The sequence below is a fragment of the Typopeltis vanoorti genome, chromosome 20 (genome assembly GCF_054136105.1).
Source record: "Typopeltis vanoorti isolate ZY-2024b chromosome 20, IOZ_Tvanoo_1.0, whole genome shotgun sequence".
In the NCBI taxonomy this organism is placed as follows: domain Eukaryota; kingdom Metazoa; phylum Arthropoda; class Arachnida; order Uropygi; family Thelyphonidae; genus Typopeltis; species Typopeltis vanoorti.
Genome location: NC_143568.1, coordinates 81,563,291 through 81,578,952, shown reverse-complemented (window position 1 = coordinate 81,578,952; position 15,662 = coordinate 81,563,291). Strand labels below are relative to the sequence as shown.

General features: G+C 35.2%; 2 protein-coding genes across 7 annotated transcripts in view; one reads left to right on the top strand and one right to left on the bottom strand.

Moving 5' to 3' along the window:
* LOC150095598 (small glutamine-rich tetratricopeptide repeat-containing protein alpha-like) overlaps positions 1-8,267 on the bottom strand; it is a 279,209-nt gene extending 270,942 nt beyond the window's left edge. For all 5 annotated transcript variants that reach the window (XM_090410599.1, XM_090410600.1, XM_090410601.1 and 2 more), the window contains exon 1: positions 8,079-8,267. The gene's annotated coding sequence lies outside the window, so the exon portion shown is untranslated. The remainder of the gene's footprint in view (positions 1-8,078) is intronic.
* Positions 8,268-8,505: 238 nt separating this feature from the next.
* Positions 8,506-15,662, top strand: part of LOC150095597 (uncharacterized) — a 215,988-nt gene continuing 208,831 nt past the window's right edge. For both annotated transcript variants that reach the window (XM_090410058.1, XM_090410056.1), the window contains exon 1: positions 8,506-8,722. The gene's annotated coding sequence lies outside the window, so the exon portion shown is untranslated. The remainder of the gene's footprint in view (positions 8,723-15,662) is intronic.

The window sequence follows — 15,662 nt, the reverse complement described above, 5'->3', positions numbered from 1 at the left end:
TTGACTGTGAACAAACTTAACTTCCATGAACGTCCCCGTGTTCTCTCCATGCCATATAACAAAAAATTCCATCAGATGACATCCTATAACAGCCATTCAAAAGTTTATAGACCTCTATCATATCATGCCTCTTTCTCCTGTTAACCAGAGTCTGTAATCCACATACTCACAATCTGTCCTCATAATCTAAATCCCATAATCCAGATGTAATCTTTGTAACTCTTCTTTGCACCGTTTCCACAGGTTCCTTATCCCCTTGGAATCCGGAGACCAAATCTTCTTCTTCTTCATGCATTAGATGCAGTATCTGTTGTGACCAAGACTTCATCTTCTTTAATAGTATCTTTTAACCTTTTTCTAGATCATCCTGTTCTTCTCTTATATCTTTGGTTTCCAACTATAGAGTTGTTTTACTATTCTATCTTCACTTCTTCTTTCCATGTGTTCAATCCATTTTATTCTTCGGGTTGCTACCCAATTGTTTATGCTTGTATTTCACACTGTTTTCTTATATCTGTATTTTTTATTTTATCTAATCTAGTTTTATTTACTATTTTTCTTAATATATTCATTTCACCTGTGTTTAACATCTGTATTATTTTCCTAGTGTCTGGTTTTGTTTCTGCATTTATGTCATAATAGGCCTGGTTACTGCTTTATTAATTCTGGTTTTTGTCTCTACTCTAAGATTTTATTTTTCCGTATTGTTTCGTTCAAGCATCCTGATATTCTTGCAGCTTTTGCAACTTATTCTCTGACTTCTAGATGTGGCCTTCCTTCCTAGTTCAGTTGTATACCTAAATAGTTGTAATTCATTATTTGTTCAATAATAGTACCTTCCAATTCTAATGTGTATCTTTGTAGTTCTTGCGATATTGTCATACATTTTGTTTTAGTTTTTGATATCTTCATATTATACAATTTTGCTGCCTTATTAAATGTATGTAGTAATATTGTAGCTGAGTTTCATTTTCTGCAATTAATATTAGTAATAGTGCAAATGTGGTAGCCCTGCAAGAGGATTTGAATAAGCTAGATAGATGGGAAAATGAATGGGGGTGTCAGTTTAATGCAGCAAAATGTAAAGTCAAGGTTTGGGACACATCGATGGGAAGCTGCATATTCTATGGGAGAAGTTAAACTGGAGGAAGTAGGAGAGACAAGAGATCTGGGTTTGATGATTGATAGAAACCTGAAATTTAGGGGACATATTGCAAAAGTAGTGAAGGTAACACAGAGGATTGCTGCAATAATGAGAAGGACACTGACCTGCAGAGATAAAATGGTTATCATTCCATTGTATAAGACTCTGATCAGACCACACTTAGACTATTATTCTCAGATCTGGTCCCCAGGATTTGAAGGGGATAAATTAACTGTGGAAAGGGTACAAAGGCAGATAACAAAGATGGTGTTAGAACTGTACAATGTTAGTTATGAGGATCGGTTGAGGGAGTGTGGACTGCAGAGTTTGGTAGATAGAAAACGGAGGGGGTGATATGATTGAGACTTAAACTGTTGAGAGGTGGTTACAGGATTGACACTGGGGAGTTCTTTTGCTTGGTTGAACAGTGAGAAGGAGTCATGACAAGGGGCCATTCCTGGAAGTTACGAAAAGAAACTGTGAGAAAGAGGGTGAGGAGTGGTTTCTTTGCATGGAGGGTGGCTGAACCATGGAATGCATTGCCTGATGGAGTGGTGAGAGCGAGAATGGTCAATGCATTTAAGGAGTGGTATGATAGACTTTGTGTTTCCTAGGAGGGACCTCCCTCGATGAGTCTTGATAGACTTGTGTTTCTTAGAAAGGACATCCCACGATGAGTCTTTTGACTAAACATGGAGGCCTGAATAATAATAATAATATTATATCATCTGCATAACATATAGTTCTTATTATTCTATTGTTTAATTTCACTCCTAGATTTTGTATTATTTCATCTATTATTATACTGAATATTGTTGGACTTAAAGAGTCTCCTTGTCTAATGCCATTACTAATTTGTATCTCTTTACTTATTTTTCCTTGTGTTTTTATTATACAGCTATTATCATATATTTCTTTAATTATTTGTATTATGTTTGCTGCTACTTTTCCTCTCTGCAATATGTCTATTACATCTTGAATCATTCACACCTGATGCACTAGACTCACTACCCCCCCCCCAAAGGCAAATTATTCCATTCACTCACTGGTCTGTGAGAGGAAAAACCTAGCTCTTACCCCTTTCTTGACTGTGAACAAACTTAACTTCCATGATCAAATCTGTGTGCAATAATCCAGGTGTGGTATATCAAAGAGGCAAAATGACTTCCTTATCCTTACATATCAAGGTTTGCTTCAACATCGCAATTATCCTCTGAGTTATATTTGCAACTTTTGCTATGTGACCTTTGAACTTCAAATTCCTATCCACCAATATGCCAAGATCCCTTGCCTCCTCAGTTTCTTGTAATATAATCCTATTAATATAATATGCTGCTGGAAATCTCATTTGTAGATATGCATCCTAAAAAAGCTGCAAGATGCCAATGTGGAAAATAGTGTACATGCCATCAATCTTCCTGGAAATAGTACCAGAGGCAACTGACAGCTTGCCATTAGATTTTCCAGTGAATAGTGTGCCAGATGTTGCATGATTATAATCCATGAGTTTCAGATGTATCCATTTTACATACACCTATACAAGATCTGAAACTCGTGGATTATAAACATCAAGGCATTCTGAAAATGCAATTGTAGCTGTTTTAGATATGCTACATATCCAACCTTTGTCAGCCAAGCACTGGCGACATGTGATGCTTCACACATAATATGGCATTTTGAATAGTTGTAATAACCAGTGCATACAGACTGATAATCCACATGTTGAAACATGATTCTTCAAACACAGTTTGCAATAAATGCTTGGATAGGAAATAACTGATGATCTCTTAGGTCCCTGTGAGCTACTCTCACCCTTTTTCTTTTTTTTGACTCCAACCCACAAAATGTTATAAACCCATCAGACCTACTTAAAATAAGTATCAAAACTTATAGCACATTAGTGATTTGGATGGGCAAGTGAAAGGCACTGTTAAAACAACAGGAGACAGAATGAAAGAGGAGACAGAGAAGTAGATTTAACAAGTTTCTAGCTAGACTGAAATATTGCTGCAGATGTTTTTAAATGGAAGAAAGTGTGTGTGTGGGGGGGGGATATACACATCAGTGTCTGGGGTGTAAACAAGGAGTCAGAAGTTTATTGACATTTTATTTATTTTTTGTAGACTTGCAGGTTGTAGTTTGGAAATACCTCTTGCAGTATGCTGCTCCAGAGGATAAAGGCAGAGAGAATAAAAGAAGAAAGCAGGTTTGGTATATGCAGTTGAATAGTTAAAGGGGAACTGGATAGCTCCAGCTCTTGTATTAACAGGTAACAGGTGCAACAGAAAGTGGAGGAATGCCAGTTCAGTGGAACAATGACCATTGAAGTATCTGAAGACACAGAGCTGAAATACTGAATCTATGAAAAAGAGGGTGAAGCGAAGCAAGTTGTAGTTTGGAAATACATATTTCCAAACTCTCTTAGAGGCATCATCCCTCTTGTGGTATGATGCCTCTAAGAGAGGCCTTTCTTAGAGAGATTCCTATAAAGAGGGATTATTTGAGCCAAATTACTCTCCTCTGGACAGCATCAAGAATTTTTAGAAAAGTTTTAAGAATTGGTTGGGTGTAAAATGGCTAGTTTTTTGGATGCTGAGGATGCTACTGATGTGATGTGTTTGTGTGAGGAGAGACTGAATGTGAATGTTAGTCCAAGTAGAGAGATCTGATTTTGTTTGGCGATTTATGTATTACTGAGAATAAGGGAATGTGAGCTGAGATTTCTTTTGTGATGAGTTTTGGTGGCCAGATTGTCCTCACTCTATTTAAGGATGGCATGTAGGTTAATGTTTAAGGCACTAGTCATAGATGATCTTCAAGCTTGGATTATGAATGGACTTTAGCATAGCACTCTCTATGAAGTACCTGTAGAATAGGCATAAAGCAGAAACTGAACATCTATGAGAAAAAGAGAGAGAGAGAGACTGAAGATCGGCAAGAGAGGATCTGGACAGCATCATGCAATCTTACAGAGGATTTTAATTAACTATCCAAAATATGTGGGCTGTATTCCATGGGTAGGTGGAATTAGGATTTATACAGTTTTAGCAGCAGTATAAGTGAGAAATATTGCCTTAAGCAGAAAGTTGTTTTTTTAGCAACTGTAGAAGTTATAACTTCTACATATCTGTAATAACAGCCTCTGTAGCTCAGTAAATATAGACAAAGGCCATTGGTGAGTAAGACATGGGTTCGATTCCTGTCAGTAGTGTGAGGAACCTTTATCTGGTCTCTTTTGACGAAAGGTGAGTTAGTCGGTCTCATATGGAGGTGGGGGGTCACCCAGAAACTCAGGTTTTTCATCCCCCAGAACAGGCAAACCGGTCTCCGTGAACACACACATTAGTCATGAAAATCTCCCTTAAGGAATGCAGCAGAGGAGTGACAAATTGACTAAATTAATTCATTGTAAGACCCTCTTTAGGGAGGACTCAACCCATCCTAAGGGATGGGTGGGAAAGATAGGAACTGTTATATACAGAACGGCTGGAAGTGCAGCTCAGCTTAAGGAGGAAAATCTGATCATGTTTGTTCATGACTTAACCATCATGGCAATGTGAATCCTAAACCTTAACTCAGTCTACAATACCCCCTGTTCTCTGGCTTTGCTAACTACTTTTAACAAATTCCATTAATAGAGGTTACCTGATAAGTCACGAAACATTCTGTAGAAAGGTGACGTGTTTTGTGAAGCTGAAAATGGAAGGCATTTATGTGATGTGGTTTTTCATAACTAATAATAAAAAATAAAAAAAATCTGGCAATGTTAAAAAAAACTTATGCAGTTGCTTCACAAAGACAGGCCCTTTTTGTAGCATGTACCATGATTTATGGGTCACCCCGCATAAGTATTTCAAAGGAACATAGCAGGCATGCTATGTAGATGGTAATGGTTAACACAGAGAGTCATAGCTAATAAACAGGAGAATACACTATTTCAGTTCAAGGAGATAACTGTTAGTTTTTGCAATTCAAATGCTTATAACCCATTTGCTATTAAAAATAAATAATAATAATAATAATATGAATAGTAAATTTTGATTACTTCCCAAAAACTTTGAGATATTCATGCTATCAGCACAGTTAAAATTAGGATGGTTCATAAGATTTCACCAGTTTCAAGGACCAGGCGATCAACTTTAAATCAATATGGGTGCAGAATTTTGGTATGATGCCAAAAAACTCTGTTTAGCATCAATGGCATGGGAAGAAAAGGCAGACTATCAGTTTTCAGACATTTCATAGAGTAATGTTCTTAGATTCTTATCTCAGCAGAATGACCCATCCAAAATAGCAAATTCAACATGAACAGAGTACTCAATAAACACCATGTAAGGAGAGAGCTGATAATTATCCTTGGTGGATGGCAGATGGTTTGAAGTGATGCATAAATTATACCTGCAAAGAATTTGTGCCATTTGTTCTGACATTCTTTTAAGGTAAAGTATGGAAACTTTTTTTTTGTTATCTGACTGAAGTCTGGGTGAATTCAGGATGATATTTATCGATTATTTTCTGGCTGGTAGCTTGGTTATATTAATTCTTCCAATAGAACAGAATCAGTAAAACAGATGAAGTGCACTCAGTGTATTAAAAACTTTGATAATACCTATCTTCTGTGATAGATAATGGAGCGAGGATGAATGGATGGATTTTTAAATGTATCCAGTAAAGAAAATTATTTGATACAAAGGTATCTGAATACTGCCTGTAGAAGTTCAGGTTATTAAAGCATCCAGAAAAGGAAGGCCTTCTTATATTCATGTTCAATAGTAAACTTGATATGAGAATATATGGTGTCTGAGTGTGAACAAACTATGATGTTAGTATCTATGAATTCAGAGAAGCCAAATGACTTGACAAAACCCAGAAGTATCATGGTATAATCTGTTCCCCTTATACAACTCTCCGTCACCAATATAGAACATGATTATTGAAGTAAAACTTACCTTTTACAAAACCATGTCGTCTAGTGAGAGGATTCTAGTGTTGTTCTACTCACCTTTGGATGCGATTCCTAACCAGGATTTCCAATAGTTTAATGACCATACCAGAGATACTAAATGATTCGTAATTTACTGCATCACTTTTAGTTCATTCCATGTAATGGAATTCTATTCGCTTTCCTTCCACCCATTAAGAATCTTATGTGTGTTAATACTCAAATTGAGATCAGGAATACTGCTATTTGTCACATTCCTTCAGCACCTATGCTGATATCCCATTCAATCCAATTGTTGTATTTAAGTCAAGCTCTTATAACAGCTTAATGCTTCTAACTCAATTACCTCTAACCATCCGGTTCTCACCAAATTCTAGAGAGTTAATGAATCTATCTGAAATTATAAATCTCTTTGTTCATATTAAAATTAGACAGAAAAATTCCATGCAGAATAAAATATGCATGACTTTTGTATTTTGATATTTTAGTATTTTGATAGTAAGAATAACATATCAAGTAGAAATGCTTATAAATTTTATATATACATATATACATAATTATTATTAAGAAAAACCTCCAGGGAGTCAGAGACTCATCAAGGGAGGCCACATACTACACACACCAGCTATCATACTTATTCTTGAATTCATTCACTTCTTGCACTCGCAACATCCAATGGCAATACACACACATCGCATCTAGGTGTTTTTTTTATTTTTATAATGAAAGAGAAAGAATAAAAAAAAGCAATGAAAATAATGATTATTATTATCAACATTTGACTTCCATGGAGTCAGCGACTCATCGTGGGAGATACTCACTATTGCATACAGTGCTCATCCAACCACGTCTTAAACTGATTCAATGTGTCCACATCCACAACACACTCAGGCAATGCATTCCACTCATCAACCACCCTTGCTAAGAACCTGCTTCTCACTCCTTTGCTCACACCCTCCTTATAGTTTCCAGCAATGGCCTCTTGTTCTACTCCCCTCTCCCATTCTATGAAAAATCTCTTCCATGTCTACCTGATAACAACCCCTGACTAGCTTATATGTCTCAATCATATCCCAACCCTTCCTCCTATTCACAAGGCTCTGCAACTTACAATCTCTCAATCTGTCCTCGTACTCCACATTCCAAAGATCACTGACTACCTTTGTGAATCTTCTCTGTACCTTTCCAACACATCCTCGTCACCATGAAAACCTGGCGACCAAATCTGTGCACAATAATCCATATGAGGCCTGATCAAGGCCTTATACAATGGAATCATAACCTCTCTATTTCTGCATCATTGCAATTATTCGATGTGATGTCTTCACAACTTGTGCAATGTGGCCCCTGAATTTCAGGTCCTTGTCCACCATCACTCCTAGATCTCTCATCTCCTCTACTGTTAATAAAAATAATAGCGCTTAAAATATCCAGAAACTAGGGAAAGAAAATGTTTTTTGCTGGCTTTTGATAATATACTAGAGCATCCTGGGATCGCTCTCAAAAAGAATAGATCGCCGATGACAACTTGAATTTTATGTTTGATTTTGTTGGTCTGTCGAAGAAAACATTACAAAAAGATGAGTTAACGTTGTCGTTATTACTGAAATTTTGCAAAGTTCGTCGTGAACACAGAATTACCAGAAAGAAAATACGATTTCTGCTGGCCGGAGGCACGGTCCATGCATCTTGTTTCTCTCTCAAATATTATTATTATTATGTGACACCTCCAGGGAGTCCAAAGACTTATCGAGGGAGAGTGTGCTAACAGCATCGAACGATTGATATCAAATATGATGACAAAATTCCAGCAATTTTCTATTGCAGCCCGGGCTGTAATTTTACCTCTATCTCCCTTCTAATATACAGATACAGAATAAGATCTCAAATAATGAATACAAAATATGACAATTCATTGTTTTTTAGACATTATTAATGTGCATTATGAAATCCTGTAATTCGTATTAGGAATATCAAAGCAAGACTACGTACCAAACTCTGGCACCTAATGAACTTTAATGAAAGAGTTTATATCACAAAAAAATGAGCAAAATGTTGTTTGAAATTTAACAAATGACTGTTATTCTTTTAGCAACAGAATCCAATGACTAAAACTTTCCAGACCGAATAGGATTAAATAACTCGAAATGATTTAGCCCTGAATACACATAAGAGAACTTACAAATCCTGGAAAACTGTAATTTACTTTTATAAGGTGGTATCGTAACTGCTTTGCAAATTCCAATAGAGAAATATATGTAAATAATTAAAGTAAATTATCTAAAATAAAATAAAAAGTGAATATTATAAATTAGAGGATCTGGAAATATTCATAAATCAACTAAATTATATGCAAATAACAGAATACGATTTGGCGGCTACTAAAGAAGAAACAAAAGTGTGTACATGACATGTTTAAGGGTTTTTAGTATAAGTTTGAATCAATATTTTTGCTTATTTTTTTTTTTATAAGCTCCTAATGGTAAAAGTTAAATTGCTTAGAAAAAATAACTATGTGTTCTTTATGAAAATTATGTCATAACAGAACTTAATTATATAGAAAACTTTTGGTATTTGCATTTTGCTTTCAGGTTCCGTTCGTTAGAAGGTATAGCTGCTCTGACCTGCACTAGGAGGTAAGCGTGAGCAATGCAGTTCCCGTCGTTTCCCTTAATATATATATATATATATAAAAGGATATACATTTTTAATTATGTGTAAGTCAAATTTTTAGCATTAGTTAAGGAATGTAATCATACACAGATAAGTATGATACAACATCAATATTGAAATGAAGCGTTATACGTATAGATGTTATCAAGTTTTGCAACATTTGTTATTCAACAAATATGTGGCGTTTTTGCTTAATCGCAAAAAAAAAAAAAAGACATTTTTTTTTTTTCGATTAAAAAACTATCGTAGCGCTGACCGGACCAAGCGAAATCATAATACAGTAAACTCTCGATTTAACTGACTATTAGTGGCTAAGGGTTGTCTGTAAAATCGAAAGTCCGTTAAACCGCGAATTTTGGAATAGTATTGAAAATAAAACACTTTCAGTGGTACAGTATTAATGTATTTTAATGAGAACATTTTTATGTAAATACGATTTTACTGAGGATTGGGCTTGAAAAAAGCATCAAGTTTCAGTTGCTTTCCACTTTTATTATTATTACATGACACCTCCAGGGAGTCCAAAGACTCATCGAGGGAGGATTATTATACTGTTTCTTAATAATTAACGATCGAAATTTGCGAAAATGTTCGTAATAAGCAATCACCTCTGGATCTGAATATGTGCCTATGAACGAGATGTCATCCGTGTGTTCTCTAACCACCAATAGTTTTGGACTATCTGGAACCGCTACTAGTACTTCTTCCTCATTGTCAACCTCCTGATCGCCCCATAGAACATCTTCAACAATCTCTTCCTGTCTGAGAGTTTGGTACCCTTTGTCACCCTCGTCGATGTCTAGCCATTGTTCATTGTTATTCTCACTGACAATACCAGCTCACATCAAAGTTTCATGGAAATCAGAGGTTTCAAAACCTATGAAATCGTATTCTGGTTCACTCCTATTCAGTGACTTGGTTCAGCCATTAGCCAATGTTGTAGTCTTTATCCTTCCAAGCAGCAACAAAATTAAAGATGGCAGACTTGATGTATGTGCACAAATTTTGAAGTGTCCTGGCTCCTCTGGTATCTTCTTTAGGATTGTTTTTGTTCTCCATAACCTCTTTAAGAAACTTCTTATACACCCTCTTGCAGGCAACAGTGATGCCCTCTATAGGCTGTATTACAGAAGGAGGAAGGAAAATACATTTTTAAATTATGTGTGTTAAATCAGAAGTCCGTTGAATCGGTGTTCGTGAAATCAAGAGTTTACCGTATCACATAAGATGGATAAAAGAATGATCATTTTTATTTATTTGTTTCTGCCTACATCTCTGTCTTCAGCATTCGTTTCATCATTTTAATATATTAATGGTTATTTTTTGTTACATGTTACTGTTGATAACTTTAGATGAATTAAAAGTTATCAACAGTACTTTTCTAAAAAATGATTTACAGCCAAAATACTATCAACAAAATTCTGTACAAGACCTCGCTTAAAAACAAAAATAAACAAGACTACAATAAAACTGTAACCATTCCCTACATTAAAGGGATATCAGACAAAATAAACAGAATACTACAAAAATACAACCTTAAAGCCACCTTTAAACCTGCAAAATTAAAGAACTTACTCAACTCATCCAAGGATCCACTCCCTCCACTGGCCCACCCTGGAGTATACCATATTCATTGCACCTGTAATTTGCCCTATATAGGGGAAACAGTATGCACAATTTCTATCAAAAAAAGGGAACATAAACAGCACATTAAATATAATAACTATGGTCAAGCTGGTCTTTATGATAATATCCTGAACACTTTACTTAGAATTGACTGGAAAAGTACCTGTTTTTTTACATCACACCAAAACATGGTATGAACGTAAATTTAAGGAGGCCTGTGAGATTCTTATCATTCACCCTAATCTTAACAATAATGATGGTATAAAAATCCCAAGCATATGGAAGGCGCATATTCTACCCATTTAACCTTTCTCCCTAAAAGTTAATTTTAAATAGAACCATAGGTAATAATCCAGGATTCTTAATCTAATGTAACAATTGCCATGTTAAATTGGGACAGCATTTTCAATGTAACAAAACTATCTATATGAAAGTATGTTTCTCTGATGTTGTTTTAAATAGAATATAGCTTTCATGTAGTTAATTTATTTTATTTCATTTATTTATTGTAATTTTATTTTCACTAGAGATCAGGCCAGTAGAATAACCATTGATCAAATCATTTCTCTTTAGCATACTATGTGTAACACACATATTATGTGTACACACACACACACACACACACACACGCGCACGTGTGTGTGTACTCCAGATGATGACCTTAATATGAAGGTTGAAACGTTGGGAAATTAAAATAATTATTTAAAACAATGTTGTAGAGTCCATAATTTGTGTAAAATGAATGCTGATTATCATGTAACACTAAAGGAAAGGATTACAAATGATTTAATAGATAGCAAACACATTGAGGAAAAATAGTTTGTTACAAAACTTGACAGCCAGTATTTCTAGTGTTACACTAGCATCATCAGAGCAAGAGAGACTGAATGTGAGCAGTTATTATTGTAACAGTTCATATCCTTTAAAAAATAAAATTAGAGGGCAAGAGACATCTGTTTTATTAATAACAAGAGAATATTAAATTTTAATGTTAGTTTTTCAGATAGTTCTGAAATGTGAGATTGATGTGGAATTACTTTACTCAGATTTACACAGGATTCCTTGTACATCGAATATGCTTACAAATTGAAAATAACTGACTTGTCATCCTGTTATGCAGCAATCTGTATTAATGCTATGATCACCTAATCAGGACATACCGAATTGGCAGAAATGGTAGTAGCTCATTGGTAAGCAGAGATGGGATGCAGAGTATACATTTGGTGGAAATATCTTGGAGGTAGTACCTCGGGGTGATTGTAGATGAGGACTTAAAATTTGGGGACACATTGCTAGAATCATGAGGATATCATAGCATATCATAATAATGCTCATTGACATGTGTAAGATAGAATGTTATGGTTCCATTGTATAAGTCATTGATCAGGCCACATATGGACTGTTATGTACAGATTTGGTCACATGGTTTTCAGAAGAATGAAGAGATACTGGAAAAGGTCCAGAGATGATTGACTAAAGTGGTCTCTGGAATGTTTAGTAATAACAAATTGAGTGCAAATTGCAGACTGGTGGATAGGAGAGGTGGGAGGGGGGGAATATGACTTAAGACAAGTTACAAGATTTCCTGCAAGGAGTCGGACTCCATGGAGCTCTGATGATGATGATGATGATGATAATAATCATTAAAATAAAAAAAAGAAACCTAATAATAAAATAATTCTATTGCTTTGACCATTATATTAAGGTCATCTTTAAGAATATATCCATCTATATGCAACTGTTACATTAGCAACTAGCAGTATACTGTAATAAGCTATGGCACATCAAAAACTACTTAACCAACCTAGAATGATCCTTTGTGTATATCACCCAATCAGAATATTTTTGACATTTGGTTCTTGTACCTTACTTTTAGTCTTTATATTTTGAATTACTGTATTCTTTTTCTGGTTTGACCAATGGTATTTAACCTAGAGTTCTTTTATATGTATTGCAAAAAATAAAGGGGTGGAGGGCACTGTGATTTTCTGTTGACTTTTGAAGTTATTTTTACTTTCATGTTAATCATTACTGATTTTTTTGCTGAGATATCAGTGTCATTTATGTGAGGTACTCTAGGAAATCTGAGGATGTGCTTTTGCCAGGGTTGTATTATTACCATTATGTGACATCTCCAAGAAAGTGTCATATAATCATACGTGTGTTGAGGCTTAAGTCTGTGAAGAAATCATGTTAGAGGTTTAATGGAATATTAACAGCATTGAGAAAGAATTAAAACTAATTTTAATACTTCCAATATTTCGTCTCCATCACAGAGACATCTTCAGGGATTACAAAAACATTTTGTAACAACACACACACAAATACAATACAGAGTGAAACTAAAGTCCTGTCTAGGTGGTGTGCCCTCTATGGGCATTTGCAGGTGGCCTGGGATGTAAAGAGGGATCTCTGATAATTAAAGTTTCCCAAATTTTGGGGGAAAAAAAACAAAAACTACCATGTTCCACCATAGTAAATTCAAAAAAGAAAGACTATTCTTTGAATTTGCATCTGCACTCAGGAATCAACCTAATTTAAACAAATACGGTTGCATTAAACTTCCCAAAATTTGGGAAACTTGAAATACCACAGTGACACTACTTCCATCAACATTATCTACCACCCACCACCAACAGTACATATTTCTTGTTGTTAAATTGCATGCATTCTCATGGCTGGTTTGCCTGTGTTATCTGTTTGGTCAGTATTTTGTAAGTTATCTGTGTATTAAATCCATTTTTAACAAAGGTGGTTCTGATCCATTGTTTTTTTTTTTTTTTTTTGAGATTGTTCTCATTCGAGCAAATTGTTCTCTCTCTCTCTCTCACTCAGGGTATTTATTATTTCTAATTTTGTGTTGTGTGGTGGTAGAAGTCTGTATATTCAAACTAACCAGTATATGTGGATTTGTGATAAACACTTAATGAGAGACATCCAAGAATGGCAAGGAATTTTGTTTTTCTATCTATCGTGAATTGTATATATATGTGTTGCTTAAATGGCTGGGGAAAGCATTCACTGTTTGGTGACCATATGGACAAATAGCGAATATATCATCAGTCTATCTGAGTGAAACCTTTGGTTTTAGATTTGATGATTTAAGAGCTTTCTGTTAAAAAGTTTCCATAAAGAAGTTTGTGATTGTGGGAGAATAATGGTGGTGAACTTCTGGCCGTTTCTTCTTTTTGAAGGTAGAAATTGTTTTGCCACATAGGTAACATGAACTTATCATGTGGACAAAGAGGACCATACTGTTGGATGAAAATTTGTTTTATAGAAGGAGAATTGTCATTGATGGAGATGATCATAAAGAGGACAATGATATCAGAGACTATCCTGTTTATCTAAAATATAGTCCTTAATATAATTCTTTGGATTTGATAAAGTGTTGACGTATAGGTCTTTCTTCCTTCTTTCTGTAGAAGGAAGAAAGACCTATGACTTGATGCTGCTACTAAGTTCTTGACTAGACAATATATAGGGCTGTCAGTTCCTTCCACTATTAGTCTCAGTGATAAGTTATCTTTTATTGAGCCTATTGATCTTTAGTTGTTGGACAATATACACACAACCCTGACAATAAGCACATCCTCGCCTAAAGAGACTCTATAAGTATCCTAGTCATGAAGATACTTCACATGTAAACGCTCTTTGGTTACAATTGAATAAATGATTAAACAATAATATAATTTCTTGTCAGTTATAATATAATAGACCATCTATCATCCAAATCACTCTTCTCTGGACATCAAGACTCCTAGGGATTTTTTGGTGCACCATCCTAAGATTGGTATATTTTTGATTTGAACAGAGTTAATAGCTGTGTGGATGAAGGTAGCATCGTAAGTATAAAAGGATGTCTAGCTTTTTAATTGCTGAGAATGCTATTGATGTGTTGTGCTTGTTAGGAAAGACTGAAGTAAATGTCAGTCTAGCTGGCGCAGAAGTGGGGGGGGGGATCTGATCCTGCCTGAAAATCTGTGTAGTGCTGAAAGGAAGGGGAGTTAAAGTAGTTTTCGTGAGACAGAAGGCAAGCAATGTTTTGGTACTATTAAAGGTGATAGGTCTCAAGTTCTACTGGTTACAGAACTTGAAGCTTGGGATGCTTGTGCACTTTACAGTTTGTTCAATGAATAGAAGGAATCATCAGCAGAAGTGTAGATAGGATTACTGGTCAAAAAAGGTGATTTTTTGTATATGAGAGAAGGGGAAGCAGATTTAGAACAACACTGAAGCACTCTTACATTGGTAAAGAAGCTCAGAGGGGAAGCTATCCATTGTGACACACAATGAATGATCACAGAAAATGATGGCAATTTACTAAGTAGCCCTTGATGCCAGATACAATGAAATGTTCTAGAAATGTCAAAAACACTATGCTTGAAATGACATTTCTTCAAACTTGGGTGTGAGATGAATTTCATTGCATGGCATGAGACTACTGCCCAGCTTATTGGAAGCCTGAAGTGGCTTGGAAAAAGTTGAGTGTATGGTCTCTAAAACATAGCGGTTGTGCAGAGTAAGCATCGACTCAGTGAAAATTTCAGAAATCTTTTCGATTGCTTATTATATTTTTAGTGGAAATGGTTAGTTTAAGACAGACCGTGAATTCATGTTTCCAGACTGTAAAAATTGATAAATATATATTTATCAATGTATATATAATTTTATATATATATATATATAAACACTTTCCATGGCACATTTTCAGTAGTTCAGTCTATACTAATGATCATTAACTTGTTGACTTCCAGATAGCAAAGAAGACTTCCATTTTGGAAAGGATTGGTGGAAGGAAATGAGTCGATAGTTTGATGCTTGATTAGACTAAGTTGGATATATATACAAGTGGCAGCTGAGTGTAGAAAGAATGTAGAACATGTGTTAGTTCTGGAGCATGAATTGCACTCCAGAACTAATTATAGTCTGCCCATAGGTAAGAACCGTAGCTGGCAGAGTGCCAAGAGTCAATTCATGTTGAAGGGGAGAAGAGAAAAAAGATATGTACAAATTTTTAACCAACACGTGAAATCACTTGCTTGATACGTAAAATTTTCCGATGTGTAATAATAAACTCTCATCCCATGAAATGGATTGATTACCCTATTATCGGAATGGATTTGCCTTCTTCTGCCATGTGAAGTGTCGAGGGTTCTCTCATCTATGGTCGAACTATACCTCTGCAATTCACACAGAAGACTTAATTAGTATCTAGGTTATTTAAGGTTTTCTGAAGTTTATTTGTTGAAAGGCCACAGGAAGTATATGGTAAGA